This window comes from Xenopus laevis, chromosome 6S (genome assembly GCF_017654675.1).
Source record: "Xenopus laevis strain J_2021 chromosome 6S, Xenopus_laevis_v10.1, whole genome shotgun sequence".
NCBI lineage: Eukaryota > Metazoa > Chordata > Amphibia > Anura > Pipidae > Xenopus > Xenopus laevis.
The window spans coordinates 73,781,130-73,799,961 of record NC_054382.1 but is presented as its reverse complement, the minus strand read 5'-3'; positions in this window follow the sequence as shown (position 1 = coordinate 73,799,961).

The following is an 18,832-nucleotide window of genomic DNA, read 5'->3' as shown; positions in this document are numbered from 1 at the left end:
TAGACTCTATCGGTACTTCGCACCCTAACACCAGCCGCTCTGGCGAACGAACGTAACTACCCTAATTCACTAAGATTGCGATTTGATTAAACGTTACCTCTTGCGCCAGACTTGCCTTCGCCAGCTCAGACCAGGCGAAGTGCAATAGAGTTGATAGGTCTTGGTAAAAAAAATTGTCCAAAAAAACGCTGGCGTCTTTTACTTTTTACAGGGTGATTGGCTGCAAAAGATCGTAATTTTTTTTGGAGTACCTGGCTTATCCCCTACATTTACTAACATATGGCAAGTAAACTATACAGTGGGCACATGTGTAGGGCAATATAACAACTCTAGTTTATTTTATTAAGGTTCCCAGGCTTGTGTAGTGTAATGTATTGGCTGCAACATATATGTCCATTTAACTTTAACTTCCCGCCGTATGCAAATTAGCCAACGCTAGCGCAACTTCGCTTTGCTTGCCGCAGTAACGCTAGCGCAACTTTGGAAACATTCGGCACCCTGGACGCAACTTCAGATTTTCGTGAATTAGCGTTGTCCTGGCGAATCTACGCCTGGCGAAGTGTTGCAATGTCAGTGAAGCCGTCGCTGGCGCAATTTGGAGGTAAGTAAATTTGCCCCCTGGTATTGGGTTTGAGCCCTGAAAATTTTTAAATGGGGACAGTGATACATTTTTCTGTGACCTTCTTGACAGGGTTTTATGCATTGCCAAACAGCAACAGCAGTAAAGTGAACCATAACTTAATGTCATAATGGCAGCAAGGCTACAGAAGGTAGGTTCTAAAGTTACACAAACAGCTACAACTGCTGCCAGTTTAATGTGGGCAATTAAGGTTTTTGCAGCTTAGTGCAGTAATGTAGTTTCTCACTTTAGGTGGGCCTTAGTTTCCAAGGAGGATACCTTTCTTAATTCCTGTGACATGACTAAATAGTTGAGTCAAGTTCAGGAGCAAAGATATTATGAGGCTAAAGCCGTCAGGGGGATATTTGTTTGTGCCTGTAACTACTTTATCTTGGAATGGATTTTCAAGGCAGTTTTCTGGTGTGCGTATCATATTCGGTCAGTTTGGCAGGGGACACTTACGTGAGTGTGTTTATGATAAATTGTTTTCTAAAAATTTAACAGCAATATGTTTGTTCAATGTTGCGTAATGCCTGAGTCTTGAGCGTCAACAAAAGTTAGCAGGTCAACAGAACCCACCCCCTTTGTAAAGTTGTTAAATAAACATTCAGTGCAGCTGTTGGCAACCATATATCTTTATTACTTCACCTTCTTATATTGGTACATTGGAAACCCGTAAGGGTGGTGGCACATGGGGAGATTAGTTGCCCAGGGACAAATATTCTCTACTGTGGGTGACTAATCTCCCCAAAATGCCTTCCCACCAGCCCATCGCCAGTGGTATGGTATATGTATGGCTTTGGATTTCTGAAGTTGCCTCGTAGAGGTTGTAATTTAACAGGTGAAATGTGGCCATAGCTGTATATGCATTGATATGTTTGGACAGATTGCCCGAATTTGGTCATTCTGCTCCTCTATCTGTTCATCTAAATGCACTTTATTATAGAGTTTGGATAAAATGTCCTACAATCCCACTGAATTACATCCGTCTGTCTGGACTAAAATAATTCCCTGTGTCTCCATACATTAATAGGCTGTTGGTAATTCTACACATTTGGGCCATTGACCAAACAAATGGATCAGTGCTGTCTAAGTTTCAGTTTTAGCTTTGATGCAGATGATACCAATTTGAAGGCTACATGGTGTAATGAGATCTATGGCTGCACCCTTGAACTGATTATATTAATAGTGGAAAATAAGTAACAGGGTAGCAACAGCACAAATTAACTTCATAGTAGGGTTCAAGGAATTACAGAAAGTAGTGCAGTTTAAAAACAATCCTGGTTTCTGACATGGTATTTCCACTGTCTACCTATTTAACTCACATTCTGTATGGCTGAATAATAATCTCAAATGACATAACATAGCCTGAGGGATATATGCAACCTAATCACTAATCAGCTTTGCACACATTTTCTTTATGTGTTTATTTGTATATACAGTAACTGAAGGAGAGCAGCCAGTCCTTTTATCTTACTAACAATCCAAACTAACAAAGTTCCAAATATTGACCCACAGTGTGTGATGACTTACATATTTTGTTTAAAATTAAAATTGGCAGATGTAAACTTTCTTCCAGATATTCTCTATTCTTCCTGATATTTTGTCTTGTGACAACAGTTTCAGATGCAGTGGTGTAGGTGGGTACTTAATGACCCCTTGTACAGTATGGGTTCATCACGGATAACATCAAGGCTGTTTATTTGTGTATTCTTCAATCTTCCTGCAGATCTGCTATTGCTATAAATATAAGAAGCAGGAAGATGGCTCAATCGTGTAAAACCTTACTTTAATAGAATATAAAAGCATGTACTGCACAAGGTTTAAAATGATAGAAAGCGCTTAGACACCCCAAGCCCCAAAGTCCTGAATCCAAATAGTGAGGAACTGTGGCCAGCGTTCTATTCCCTATTCCAGTACGGGCTGGTAGGAAGTGGATCACATCTGACATGTCTGCTTTTTCAGAGGTGTAGCTTTCTAATCATCCTGCCCCTTATTTAAACCTGACCATTGTCATTAGCCAATTACGTGTGCCCCATATGTAATTGGCTAATGACAATACTTTAGTCCTTTTTTCTAATTGGACGCATCTTCATCTTCACTATTTTCTCTAACTAGTCCTGAAGTTTTTCCACTTAAGGGGTGGTTCACCTTCACGTTCACTTTTAGTATGTTATAGAGTTGCTCATTCTAAGCAACTTTTCCATTGGCCTTCATTTTTTTCTAGTTTTTTTTAATTATTTGCCTTCTGCTAAGGACACTTTCCAGCTTTCAAATGGGGGTCACTGACTCCCATCTAAAAACAAATGCTCTGTAAGGCTACAAATGTATTGTTATTGCTACTTTTTATTATTCATCTTTCTATTCAGGCCTCTTGTATTCATATACCAGTCTCTTATTCAAATCAGTGCATGGTTGCTAGGATAATTTGAACCCTAGCAATCAGATTGCTGTAACTGAAAACTGGAGAGCTGCTGAATAAAAGGCTAAATAACTCAAAAAACATAAATAATAAAAAATGGAAACCAATTGCAATTTGTCTCAGAATACCACTAGATACCACCAGAATATCACTAAAAGTTAATTTAAACATGAATAACCACTTTAATATCGGCTCACAATAGCGATTATATGCTTTGATACTACATATACCCACATATAATGCCAACATAGAAAAGGCTAACATCTAAGAAGGGTAGGTAATAGAGTATTTGTCTAACGTGTAGAACATGTATAAATAAGGGCCATATGTCAAAGAGAGGCAAATATAAAAAGGAGGTTTGAAAACATAAGAAGCATGTTTCAAATATAATAAAGGATTAAATATGATTTATTTATTATATGGGTGCATGTCTACTATATAAACATGTTATGTAGACAAAGTTATACATCTACTGATTAAATTCGATTTTTTTGGGTTGTTTGTTTATTATAAAATGTTCCAAATTCAATATTTGTATTTAGGCCTTTGGGGTCAAAGTTTGTAACTCACGGATCTATTATCTAAGCTCTATTAACTGTAGCCATATAGGTCATTTTTAAAAGCTGACCCTATAGACCTTAAGCACTGCTTATAGGTTAGTTTATTATCCAGCTGGAGTTTCATATGGAATAATGTTGCAGTGTAATCTGGAATTCACGGCTTTGTGACAGGATGACTTTGATAAAAATCATCAGCCAATGCTCCTGTTTCAGGGTGTGTCTGCTGTTGAGTCAACAACCTGCTTTTTATGACTTTCACCTGATGAAATATTACATGACGTGATGTTTCATTTAAAAAAAAAAAAAACAGTACAACAAGAACCATACTCATATGTCACACAGTTATGTTCTGTATGCTTAGCTCGAAGGTATGCAGAATTACTAAATACCTACAATTTTGCTTGGCTGCGCTGGTCACTTTTGAAAATATGTTCTCTTTGGTGGCTTCTAGAACCACAATAATTCTGTATTAATTAGGGTATTTATACTTCAAGTGAGTTACAAAGATAGCATCAAACAGAGGCAGATAGTTGATTAACCCCATGGGGCAAATAGTAAGTTGTTGTTTGAACTTTGCCTTGATAAGGCTGACAAATGCTAAATGGTATAAACAAAGATCTTATTTCTTATAATGCAAAAAGTCCTATGTGGTTCATATTTAGACAACGTTTTGTAAAAAAATGCCTTGGAGAACCTTATTCAGACTATAGCCTTGCAGTTGGACAACCCTGATCTACCAAATGTCGTCTGACCATTTTTCCCATTTATCTTATTGGGTTTGTCTGTAATCAGGAATGATTCATATCCTTAACCACTGGATTTAAGCAAATTAACTCAAAAAATAATTTGTTAAACACCATACCAAATGTAGCTTTTCATATGAAAAAATTTGAATTCAATCTTTAAAGGAAATCTTCTATGTGAGCACCATGGAGAGATCCTCTTCTTGCGTTCTTCTTCTTCATACAAGTGCAAAATTGCAGTAGAATGAAAAGCCAAACTTAATCAAAAAGCCAGATTTTTAACTCTACTGCAATTGTCAGTAGAGTTTGGACATAATGAGGTATGAACTGTGTGCATAATGTGAATGTTTTCATGGGAGACCATCAAGAGACCCTAAAATACAGAAGCTTTTTTCTTAGTATGGTGCCTGTTTAACCATCCATGTGTTGTACGTGCATAGTGATTGGCCATGTTAATTCATTGCATGCAGTTTAAAAACATCTATATGTGACCTTGTAAGAGTTTCCCTTTAGAACAACTGTTGGGTTCGTGTTCATGTCTGTTTGATGTATTTTCCACATGATGAGCAGATGAAGTCATATGACTGACACTATAACCAAGAGAAAGAAACATTTGCTATCCATACAATTATTTTCATTCAGCATTCCCCTACAAAAAGATATGACAATGATCTTTGCATGGGAATATAAAGATCCCTTTGAAATGTGAAACATCGATGTACTTAAAACATGGCAATACGGCTAAAAAAAGGCATTGATACAAATCACAGAGCATGTTGGCGAACATATTGCAGAATGTAAAATTAAAAATACAGAGACAGTATGTGCAAATACAGAAAGTGATTGTAATGTGAGTAGTTTGCTTCTGATAGTTCCAAAATAACTTCTGCTTTCTTCCATGAACATCCACCTCTGAGATGATCCCAATTCCAGAAAATGGTCACATGACTTTACTTAACCAGTGGGCATAATAAAAACTTCCATTCCTAAAAACTCCATTGAAAAGAGCAAGTGGTTTTTTTTTTATAATTGATACTGATGTAGTTCCTAAAATTAATTGATCCCTTTGCACAGTCTCCAGATTTATCACAGTAGGTACAGGTTATGGAAATTGGCCGAATATTGCTAAGCAGGGCTGCTGTTTTAGAATGAAAGTAAAAACATAAAGGCTCATGGACGCAGTAGTTGTGCACATTGACGCCATTCATTAAAGGTATTTGCGTTCAAAGACACATCTTGCACTTGTTGCTCTCAGCGCTACTGCATTTGTCCTGCCTCTTGTTCTGCCTGCAGTGGAACCCTGCAGCCACCTTAAAGGAACGATAACATCAAAAAAATTAAAGTGTTTTTTTTTTTAAGTAATAAAAATATAATGTAGTGTTGCCCTGCACTGGTAAGACTTCTGTGTTTGCTTCAGAAACATTACTTTTGATGATATAAATAAGCTGCTGTGTAGCAATGGGGGCAGCCATTCAAAGTGAAAAAGGCTCAGGTTACACAGCAGAGAGCAGACAAGTTCTGTAGAACATAATGTTATCTGTTATCCACTATTTAACCTGCGCCATATAGCCTTTTTTCAATTTCTGCCATTGCTACACAGCAGCTTGTTTATTTGAACTATAGTAGTATTTCTGAAGCAAACCATCACCATTAAGCACTTTTTGGTCCAAGGTGCCTTCTGCCCCGGACCCCTCATTTAAGGCTGGGAGTCGGTACGGTCCACCTAATCTCCCCACACATGGGACAAATGCATAAAGTGTAAAAAAGATGAGTCTTACCCGACGTTGCTGTGACCCGGGTACTGCCGCCCGAGTCCGTCGCCAATAGGAACGTAATCAACACATCAGCATATACAGCTGTGCACTCTGGAACCACTTCAAAGAACCGCGCGCTTCCAGATCACTGGTAAAAGGAGACAATCTTTATTTCCACATCTGATTCACAAACATAGCGTCTGAGGTCTGACACATTTCGTGGCCTTGAGAGGTCTCTGAGGAAGTGTGCTGCTGAATTTGCTGATGTCCCTAAGCTGGTGGCCCTGTCACTGCAGGGTACTAACCCTCCTGGTCTCCTCGTCGAAACCTCTGGCTGCTCTCTAAATAACTCCTGATCCTGTCTTTCACTCTTAGAGTGACTATAACACAACTGCCCTTGCCCTTACTTTGCGTATTCTGGAACCTTCCTTTGTTCCAGACCTTATGGAGCACAACTGTACTTTCTCCAGCAAGTGTGCCGCCCAAAGAGACTGAGCACATGGGATCTTCCCCTTTTATATAGAATAGAACAGTGACATCTACTGGCCAGTTCCAGAGCAGCCTGCAGAATACTTTCACACAGGAAAAGGAAACAGCTTCCCCTCTATAACTGAGGACCCAATCTAGCGGACTAAGTTATGCCCAGGGTACCAAAGGACCTTAAGGTTGGCCTTTAGCCTTATACATTTAAATGTAAAAATCATGTTTACTTACACAATGTAAGTCACAAGGCAGAGATAGACAGCAGGTAGGAATTTTCCGAGAGGGCCGCCGTGGCTTTAAAACATGTTTTTTTCAAAACGCATCAGTTAATAGTGCTACTCCAGCAGAATTCTGCACTGAAATCCATTTCTCAAAAGAGCAAACAGATTTTTTTTATATTCAATTTTGAAATCTTATGAAATGGGGCTAGACATTTTGTCAATTTCCCAGCTGCCCCTGGTCATGTGATTTGTGCCTGCACTTTAGGAGAGAAATGCTTTCTGGCAGGCTGCTGTTTTTCCTTCTCAATGTAACTGAATGTGTCTCAGTGGGACATGGGTTTTTACTATTGAGTGTTGTTCTTAGATCTACCAGACTGCTGTTATCTTGTGCTAGGGAGCTGTTATCTGGTTACCTTCCCATTGTTCTTTTGTTTGGCTGCTGGGGGGGGGGAGGGAGTGTGTTAAATCACTCCAACTTGCAGTACAGCAGTAAAGAGTGATTGAAGTTTATCAGAGCACAAGTCACATGACTTGGGGCAGCTGGGAAATTGACAATATGTATATCCCCATGTCAGATTTCAAAATTGAATATAAAAAAATCTGTTTGCTCTTTTGAGAAATGGATTTCAGTGCAGAATTCTGCTGGAGCAGCACTATTAACTGATTCATTTTGAAAAAAATGTTTTTTCCCATGACAGTAACCCTTTAAGCACCAATGAGCATTCACTTGAATCAGATGAAGCTCTGGTCTACAAAAAGAGTCAACCTGATGCTGACTTGCTTGCCCTTTTCCAACCCAAAAACCAACCCAACCTGGCACGCCATCCTTATTTACATACCTATGCCCACCCATCCCAGCCCTTTCTAATGTCACTGAAAGGGGCAGGACAGGCACAAGTATAACATTTAGTGACATCTATCAGTTGCAGAATGAGTTGATCTGTCACAGACAGGCACAAACCCATCCACTACCTAGTGAAATATCACTGCACCAGCCCAAACCATCTTACCTAAGGGTGTCAACATTGTCAGTGACCCGTTCTCCAGTGCAAAAATAGGCCTAAGGGAAATGGGCTACTTTTTAAGTAATGAAATTTAAAAAATCAAATTTGAGTAAAATATAGTATTTGGAAAAATGCTTATACTACAGTTTTTTTTTTTGTTGCAGATCAGAATGTCTGATCAGTTTCTTCTGCGTTGAAGCCTAAGGTTGAATACTGGATACACTTAGGCAGAATAGTTTGCCCGTTGTTTCCAATAATGCAGCTTCCATAGCAATTTGACTTTTCTGATGCTACCCCTGTCCCCCAAAGGGGGTGGCAGACATATCTCTAGTGCAGTCTTTGCACTTAAAAAAAATAGAAATTGGGCTTTTTGAGTTATAACAGGTAGCTTTTTTCCTGTCCCTGTTAACCGTCCTTGCCTCATGGCAGGAACAGCCTTGGTGATTTACTGTATATTGCTAAGCATTGTTTTAAGTAATAAGCATGTTATTTTATGTTTGTTAAAGAGAACTGGTGTGCCTAAAAGTGCATCCATGCTGTAGAATATGTCCTGCAATATGACATATGCCTAACAATATCCATCCAATAATTTCTGGTTTATACCTAGACTGAGAATCATCCCCCTCTTGCATTAGTTTAAGCAAATATTAATGTTGCTGTAAAAGAAAATGCCTTTTCTCTAGTCTAGGTGTGGCCTTTTGACATTTGTTATTTTTTGTGTGATAAAAAAGACCCCCCACCACCACCACCACCACTATTTGCAGCAAGGGCAGTAGCACATGGAGTGGATCATCTGCTTTCTGATCAGTGGATCCACTCTCATCCGCTCCTTTGTCTGGTCCTATTGACAGGCACAAAAATGCAAACTTTTGCTTTTCCACAACAAAGTACGCTTAGTGAAGCTACACACTGGCCAATGCCATGCCTGTTAATTGGGCTACACAAATGAGTTGCTGAATAAAAAATGCAGGCAGAGGAAAGCAGATTGATGGCTTCACTGATATGTCATTATAAATCTTCCAGATATTAATCAGACAGGTTTAAAAAGCCTGATGGATGAGGACTGCATTGGCCTATTGATGTGGTCCTCATCCAATGGGATGCTTTAATGCATGATCTGATTGTTAGCCCAATCTGATGGGTGGCCAATCAGACCCAGATTTGTTTGTTTGGAGATGGCCATGTTTAGAAACTAATAAAGTATAGTCACTATCATTTACATAATCCAAGATAGTGACTATGATGGGAAAATGGATGGTTCTCACTGAAAACCAAACTCCTTTACCCAGTAGGGTTAATATTTTTGAGTATAAACAACATAACACGGCACAGTCTGTTCATAGTTTGTTTTGAAGGTAGTGCATGGGTGCAATAGAGTTCTTGATTCTTCTAGGTTGGAGCCTAGTGTAAATGGTTTTACTTCATGGAGTTGTTGAACTTCCCTCGTTACTTGAAATAGTTAAGGCTTACCATAAAAGAGACAACAACGGGGAGGGGTGCTTAGTTACATTTTGGGGTCTTAAAGGAAAACTAAACACTAAAAATGAATATGGCTAAAATGCTATATTTCACATACTGAACTTATTGCACCAGCCTAAAGTTTCAGCTTCTCAATAGCAGCAATGATCCAGGACTTCAAACTTGTCACAGGGAGTCACCATCTTGGAAAGTGTTTATGACACGCACATGCTCAGTAGGCTCTCAGCAGCTGTTGAGAAGCTAAGCTTAAGGGTCATCACAAATTATCAAGCAGAAAATGAGGTTGGCCTGTAATATAAGCTGATGCTACAGGGTTGATGATTAAATTCTGATGCTAATTGTGCTAGTTTCTGAACTGCCATGTAGTATATTGTAGCCTTTATATTGTAACATTTATATTCTATGTGTACTGTATATTTTGAGTGGGTCCCTAAGCTTAGCTTGTTTTATTATTTGATTGTCATAACTTTCAGGTCCAGATTTACAAGGCGGGCACCCCTAAGGCCCCCTGTCATTCGCCCCCCCAACCCCTCCTTTTTATTTGCTCAAATTTTCATCAGGACCAGAGTAATGATGATTGGAGTACAGGAAATTAAAAACGGTTGTATCTCCTGCGCATCCCCAGTGTTTCTGAACAATGTGGGTGTGGTTGGGCAGCATGCCACCCCCTAAAATCCTGCCGCCCAAGGCCGGGGCCTTGGTGGCCCCTCCACAAATCCGGGCCTGATAACTTTACTACATTATTATATAGTGAATAAAGTACCCCCTTTTGTAAAATATAGGGATATTATAAGTTACCGAGGAGTTTCATGACCATATAAAAACACGAGGCCGAAGGCCGAGTGTTTTTATACAGGTCATGGAACTCCGAGGTAACTTCTAATATCCTCATATTTTACAACTGGGGGTACTTTATTTATTATAATACACAAATTTCAATGAGTCATGTGACAGAAATGACATCAGAACTCACCGTTTATAACTGATGACATCAGAACTCACCGTTTATAAGGATATAATTTACAGGATATTCATGGCTTTTGTGTATTATAAAAAGATATAAGTTGTACACTGACATAATGATGTTAACTGGTACATTCTAGAAACACAACACCTAATGTTATACTTGCTGGTATGGATGAATATTTTAATATTACAATTACTAAAGCTCTAAATAAAACAAAAGACAACAAAATTTCACTTTAACGGACCGAATGCTGACTGTAGGATTATACTAATATTCTCATGCTATAGTGGAAGCAGAATTTCAGTTAGAAGCATAGTAATCACAGTGACAGAAAAGTCTTTTAGCAAAATGTTTCAAGGTTGGACAGTCTTAACATTAAATATTTTCCCTACAGCACAGAATTAACAATGCAGTCCAGAATTTTTCATGAAAGTGGTCCGGAAAACAGAAAAGAAAATAATTGTTACAGCCATTTGCATATTCTATCTCAATACATGTACATTTCAATAGTAATTAAAGCTCACCTTGTCCAGGAATGTCATCAGGGTCTTTGTAATGCAGATTGATTAAGCACACTATTACATTAATGAGCCCCACAGCTGTATAATCATGTTTCCCTTGTTTTCTTGGCCTTCTTACCAAAATAATATTTATATTTTTTTTATAATTGTGATTTCCTCTCATGCTGGTAACATTTACATTTTGATTTTCTCATTATTCCACTGGAGCCTTGGAGTTTGATTATTTCACTGTTTTCCTCATTTCTACATTCATTACTTTTCTTTTTGCCGTTCTTGTTGTGGATCGATATGACAGGCCTTTGATAATTAAACCATTTACAAATGGACACACAAATGTCCATTAGTTAACATGGCACAGTATTCCATGGAATCATATCCTACGTAATTGCTAGCTCTTATACATGCAGCATCAAGAATTTGGAACTTGGAACACAATTTTAGAAGTTGCACACAATCGATTATAGCAAACTGCCAAGGAAACATTAATTACATGTTTACACTTAATTACAAATAATTAGCTGATGGACTGGTCAGGAGTGTGTTATTATTCAGGGGATACAAGTGTTGCACAGTGTCTAGTTCCAATTCTCTGACAAGCGGCTTGCTGTCCCTGCTCGTTTCTAAGGTGAGCCTATCCCCACAAAAAGGATGTTACAAACTCCCGATACCATGTCTACTTCAATACTAGATATTGTCAGCAAAAAAGGAAAATGAATAAAAAAAAATACAGAAACCACTTAAAGCTGCTATGTGGTTTTATCTTGGCACATGTTACTTCCTTAGGGACTAAAATGAACACCAGCTCTGATTCCCTTAGTCAGCATCAAGGGGTGAGTTTTCAATGTGCTTATAAAGAGTTGCCAGTTTTTCCTTATTAAGGCTCCCATTATGAGCTGCCATGTTGTGGCACATTCATGCGCATAATGAGCAAATGCTGCAACTTGCTCATTAACATAGTAAGTTAGGTTGAAAGAAGACACACGTCCATCAAGTTCAACCTTTTAAATCTAAATATATTGTCAAGATACTGTGGATGCTGCCTCCTGAATGGAATTAATTAGGCTGCATAATTTTGTGTCATCTGCAAACACTGATACATTACTTACAATACCCTCCCCTAATGCATTAATGTAGACCCAATACTGAGCCCAGAGGGACTGCACTAAAAACCTTACTCCAAGTAGAGAATGTCCCATTAACAACCACCCTCTGCTCCCGATCCTGTAGCCAGTTTCCTATCCATGTGCAAATGCCTTCATTAAGCCCAACAGACCTTCATTTAGAAAGCAGTCGTTTGTGGGGCACGGTATCAAATGCTTTGGCAAAATCCAAATAGATCACATATACTGGCCACCTGCTGTCCAGCATCTTACTTACCTTATCATACAAAGCAATCAAATTTGTCTGACATGACCTATCCTTCATAAAGATGAAAAGCTCTTCTCGCACTCCCTGGCCTTCGTGTTGATTGCCCGGTGCACGGTGACGGCGGGTCGGCACCCTCCAACTTCAAATAGGTAAAAAATCACTGGCACTCAAAGGGCAGGTGCAAGCAGGGACAAGCCCTTGCGTTTATTCACAGAAAAAGCAACGTTTCGGGGTCAGACCCCTTTATCAAGCATCAAACGTTGCTTTTTCTGTGAATAAACGCAAGGGCTTGTCCCTGCTTGCACCTGCCCTTTGAGTGCCAGTGATTTTTTACCTATCCTTCATAAAGCAATGCTGATTACTGCTCATAATGCCATTCACCAGGACAACATTTCGAGAGAATGCCTTAACAAGTCTTCAAATTAGGGATGCAGCGAATCCAGAATTCAGTTTGGGATTCAGCCTTTTCAGCAGGATTTGGATTTGTCCGAATCCTTGTGCCTAGCTAAACCGAATCCGAATACTATTTGCAAGTGTAAATTAGGGGTGGGTAGGGAAATCACATAACTTTTCGTCACAAAAGAAGATTTTTTTTTCTTTCCTACCCTAATCTGTATATGCAAATTAGAATTTGGATTTGGTTCGGTATTTGGCCAAAACTTTCACCAAGGATTCAGCTGAATCCCAAATAGTGGATTCAGCTGAATCCCAAATAGTGGATTCAGTACATTCCTACTTCAAATAATATCCCACCATAGATGTCAAACTTACTGGCCTATAATTGCTAGGCTAAGATTGTAATCTCTTTTTAAATATTGGAATGACATCAGCTTTCATCTAGTCCATAGGTACAATACCAGATGAAAGTGAATCTGAGAAAATCAGAAATAGAGGCTGGTCTAAAGTTTTCTTAGAACCTGGGGGTGCCTGTCATCTGGCCCAGGCACATTGTTGGAAATGATCTTTCCAAGAAGGATTGTATGTTACATTATACACGTGTAGAGCTTAATTGTCAGATATACAGGTAGAAACAATATAATTCTACCTGTATCTGACGATTCAGCAGTAACAATGGCCGATATTTGGGTGCATTCATATTTTTTCATATTTACTTTTGAAATCTGACATTGGGCTAGGCATATTGTCAGTTTCCCAGGTGCCCCCAGTCATGTGACTTGTGCTCTGATAAACTTCAGTCACTCTTTACTGCAGTACTGCAAGTTGGAGTGATAAAACCCCTCCCTTCTCCCCCCCCAGCAGCCCATCAGCAGACAATGGGAAGGTAACCAGATAATAACTCCCTGGTAGATATAAGACACCTTCCGTTACATTGAGTTGGAGAAACAATAGCCTTTCTGAAAAACATGACCAGGCAAATGACCTGAGATGGCCTACACACCAATATCAATTGAAAACAAAATACACTTCTTAGATGAGAAATGAAATTTTACATGGATGAGTGAATTATTTACAGTATAAACAATGTAATTTAGAAATAAAAACTACACCATAAAAATCATGACAGAATCCCTTTAACTTTACTACGATATTAAGCCACATACTGTAGGGTGATTCTTGGTGCGTCTACATTTACTTCTTAAGGGAATAAACTGAGAACAGAAACAATTTTATATAATTTTAAATGACAACCACTTCTGTTCTTTCTGTGTTTTTAGCTGAAAACATAATGTCCACAATCTGCTCTGAAAGGCAGTCCTCAAAGCCCTTATGCGCATGCATGTGACGTAAAAAGTGCATTTAAAAAAAAAAACAAAAAAACACTGTTACCCTTAACCAGAGTGCAAGCTCTATTAGCCCGCAGCTTTGGTTGCTTTTAGTTTCGTTTTGCCTAACTTGTTAAGTGTGAAAACTGAAAAGCACAGATGGTCTTTGCAGAAATACTTCTCCTGACAGATATGCCTTCACTCATACAGATGCAAACAGCTTACCTTTTAAGCAAAATTACCCAATTAGCTTATTTTAGGATGTCATGTGATAAAGTGAAGAATGCTGTGGAAGGAAAGAATACTCTCAGTATCAAATGCTTTGTTTTTATTTCTTTTTCACAGCTGTGGAAGCAGTCAGTGAGATCTCTGCCAGTTTCCTTATTCAACAACACATCCTCTGTTACATGAAATACTCCCCTATTTCCTCCTATATTATGTGGCAGCCACTCGGGTCCATTCATTTGGATTCCTCTGGCAAAAAGAGCTAATGTAATGCAAATTCATTAAAACATTTTGAATACATTGTATCTTTTGGAGGAAGAATTTAAAGCCCAGTGCCTGTTTTCATAAGGTCTCCAATACTGGCCTTTGCAAGAGATGCATTAACATTCTCACCACTGATGTTTCACTGGGCACAAATACATTTCCAAAGCTAAATTTACTAATTATACTAATAAATAACAAAACTATATTCCACTGCTGAGTCAAAACTGTATTTATCATGTACATCAATGAATAATGTATTAATAGTGATATTCTGGTATCAAAAATTTATATTTTTTTATATGCACTTAATATATAAAGAGAATTAAAGGGAAATAAACTTCCCTACAACTGACTCTCCAAAGGCATCTTAAACTTCAATACAGATGCACAAGGAATCTCCAATGATAATCATTCCAACCAGTCTTATGCTTAGTTATGATGTAGAGAGTGATATTCTGTAACAATTTGCAGTTGGTCTTCATTTCTTTTGCAGTTTTTTTATTGACAGCTGACCAGTTTGGAATTTCAGCAGCTATCTGGTTGTTAAAGTTCAATATTCCCTATTAACTAGGCAGTGGCTTGAATGGGAGACTGGAATATACACAGGAGAGGGACTAAATAGAATTATAAGTAATAAAAAGTAACAATAACAAATATGTAACCTCACAAGAGCAACCATTTTTGCCTGCCAGACCCTCCATTTTAAAGCTAAGAAAAAAACAAAAAGGAAGGCAAATAATTTAGAAACAGTAAAAAATGGGGAGCAGTATAAAAGTTGCTAAGAAGAGGCAATTCTTTAACATACAGTTAATTTAAAGGTGAATTAACCTGATAAACAACAATAGCTATATTATTAAACATACAAACTTACAAGTTGAATGATGTTATCCTGAAGTCTGAAGGATCCTTTATACTCACTATGTATGTAGGGAGGATGCAACTGTTCATAGAAAAGTTCTTTGGACACAGTCCCTACACCTTCCTTTTTCCAGGTCATATACTGTAGCTTGATAAAGAATTATCAGACAGTAACCCATCAGGCGACATGAGATATTGCCTTGACAACCGATCAATACAAATATAATGCTGCGTCGCTGTCTGTCTAAATTCTTGGAATCCCTGGTGCTAGCCTAAACTAAAGAAAACTTTATACATCAGTTGGAATCTGAATTTAATGTAATGTAAGCTCCATAAAACTAGAAATTTAATAAGACATGGCAATTGCAGAATTATGCTGTATAGCAGGTGATACATTTTGCTGCTATTCCTTTACTAGGTGTCCACATTTCTATACAGTTAAGGGAGGCACATTACAGAGAAAATTTAGAGCCGCCATATTTTAGATACAATGTACATAGGACTGGAATAGATTTAACAGATTTCCTGTCCTGTGACCTTGTGTGGCATTCATTGATGGAATTGTCACCATGTTCTGTTCCATGCTACAAAGACGTACATTTCCTTCCTTAATAGCTGTCCGTACAGATGAATTTTGGATACTCATTTCCTGTAGGTCAGATGGACTCACGCTTTCCTCTTCATCTTCCAGGAAAGGCCAATGTTTGTTTAAAGTAAATATGAATACCTATAAATCTTAACCCTCTGTTTGAAAGGCATTAATCAAGTTAGGTTCATAATCTAATCTCAATGTTATCATGGTGCTTGATGTTATTGCAACTTGGGCAATAATATATATATAATATACATATAAGGGCTATTCCACACGGGGAGATAGCGACGCGTTTGCGGTCGCGGCGACAAAGCGACGCGACAGTCGCCGCGACCGGCGCAGGCGACAGTTTTGTATGGGCGCCTATGTAAAAACGCCTGTGCTAACCACACGAGGCGATGCGCTTTTCAACAGTCGCCTGAAAAAGCCTGGCGAGGCATTTTCAGGCGACTGTTGAAAAGCGCATCGCCTCGTGTGGTTAGCACAGGCGTTTTTACATAGGCGCCCATACAAAACTGACGCCTGCGCCGGTCGCGGCGCTTTGTCGCCGCGACCGCAAACGCGTCGCTATCTCCCCGTGTGGACTAGCCCTTACCCTATTTTGGCACCTTGTATATTATAGGATATATACAGTATCATTTATAAAAATAGGTTTCCTTACCATACAGTGTCTGAATGCTAAATGAAGGATATTGGGAACTATTTTAATGCGCAGTGCCTCCGCCTCTAGTAAACAAGTTATGAAGATCCAAATTACAGAAAGATCCATTATCCGGAAAGCCCTAGGCCCCAAGTATTCTGAATAAGAGGTCCCATACTTGTATATACTTTTTATATTGAATAAAGTACCCCCTTAAAGTAAAATATAACGAGGCCGAAGGCTCCAAGGTTATTTCTAGTATCATCATAGTTTCCAACAAGTACTACTTTTTTTATAATACACAAGTTTTAGTGAGTCATGTGACAAAAATAATATAACTAAGCTCCATTACAACTGATGACAAGTTGAATGCATTTTGCATGTAACTCAGCAATTCGTTGTACATAAATTGTATTTTTGGTATTTGGAAATTAAGTATATGCATTTTTCTTTTACTTGATCTCTGTGGCTTTGGCTGTTGTTTAAAGGGGACATAAACCTTTCTTAGCAGAACTGTTCTTGCAAAATGTTGTTGGAGTTCAAATCCGATTATTCCGTATCATATAATAAAGGGTCAAATCAAGGTGGAGCCTTGTAATAAAAAGCACTACGTTTGTCCACGAACATGAACCCATAGCAACCAGTAGGATATTTACTTCTAAACAAGTGACCAGTAAATTCTACCTGCTGATTGGTTGCTATGGGTTATTGCCCCTGAGCAAACTCAATGCTTTTTATTTTATTGCTCCTGAGCAAACTTAGTGCTTTTTATTTTATAACCTCACTAGTCTAGCAACCATAGCTATGTATTTTTAATGGAAATGTAAACATTGAATATAAATTAATGTAAAATTGCTCAGAGTACTCTTCTAAGCACTTAAAGAATTTACATGATTTGTTTTAGATTTCAAGACATTAGCAGTTTTAAGCCACTAATATAATGACATTGAAACATCACCACCTAATGGCCAGTTCTGCTGACAGTCCTACAATCCAGATACAATTTCAGACAAAGGAAACACTTTTTTTGTTGCTCTGTTACAAAAGATTAGAGAAGAGTCAATTGATGTATATATCTCTAATCTTTCCTAGGCAGAGCAACATCAAAAGAGTTTCCTCTCTTTGTTTATTTCTCCCAACTATAGGACTGTAGACAATACTGGGTAGAAGGCGGCACTGCTGCTTCAGTTTCAATATATAAGCCTAAAATGCTGACAATATCTTGAAAAAAAATGTTCTAGTAAGTACACACTGAGCAATTTTACATACATTTGAGGGTTTGCATACCCTTTAAAGTAACATAAAGCATTCTCCAAATACCCCAGGGCCAGTGGCCCATTTGATGCAAGAAAATTATTTTGCTATGCTTATACTTGACACTCTTTTCTTGGTTTCATATGATCGCTGACAAACACAATAAAATCTTTAGAGCTGTGAGAACCTAAACAGAACTATATCTTCCCCTTGAAAGTTTGATTATTGTATAATATTGGCAAACAAATGTCAATCAGGATTTGTTTTGATCCAACTCCAGAATGACATCACATCTAGTCAACAAGTTTTCAGCTCCCTGGTTGAAAAGTAAGTTAACCCATTGTGGGCAGGGTTGGGTAGTGGATCAGGGTAAGGGGCATAGTGGGTAGGTGGGTTTGGATCAGGTTGCAGGTTGGCTGGTTCTGGTTAGGCATGGATCTGTTGGACTGGATCTGCTCAGGATTCTAACCTAAGTTTCCCATCTTAACGTGAGAAGAACAATTTAACAAAAACAGGATATCTACTACGTCTTATTATTAAGAATATTTCAGTATGAATTGGGAAGTAAAAGTCATCCAACATTTGGGGTCGCATAATAAAACACTCAAAAAAAGACACAGCCTGCAAATTATTCTAGGTGAACACTTGAGGTAAGTTACTACCCATCAACTCTATCAGACCTACAGTTTGTGCTTAAGGCAAATGGCACATAAGGCAATTTATTTGTTTTGTCACTTGAGTGTTTTCCAGTCCCTTATTTTAAAGGCATATGCCCAGACCTGCAGGTGCACTCAATGACCAGGTGACTGTCACTTAAAAATGCAGTAGCCATCATTATGATCAAAATCATCTGGGCTAGAGCCATTGACATAAATATTCCAAGTGTTTTATAAAACTCCCACTGGCTTTCAAAGCTAGCCCCAAAACCTGCTCTGCCAGGGTCTACAGGCTATGGAACTTGACTTTCAGGTGCTTCATAAGATAAATATGTGGGAAAGATTAAGTAAACAACTATGGCAGAATATCCATCCAATCACCATTATCCTGCTGCACGCAATGCCTGAAAAAGCCAAGAAAACACAGCATCTGCTGCAGCATCAGCTTTGAGACACCTTAAGGACATCTAAATAATGG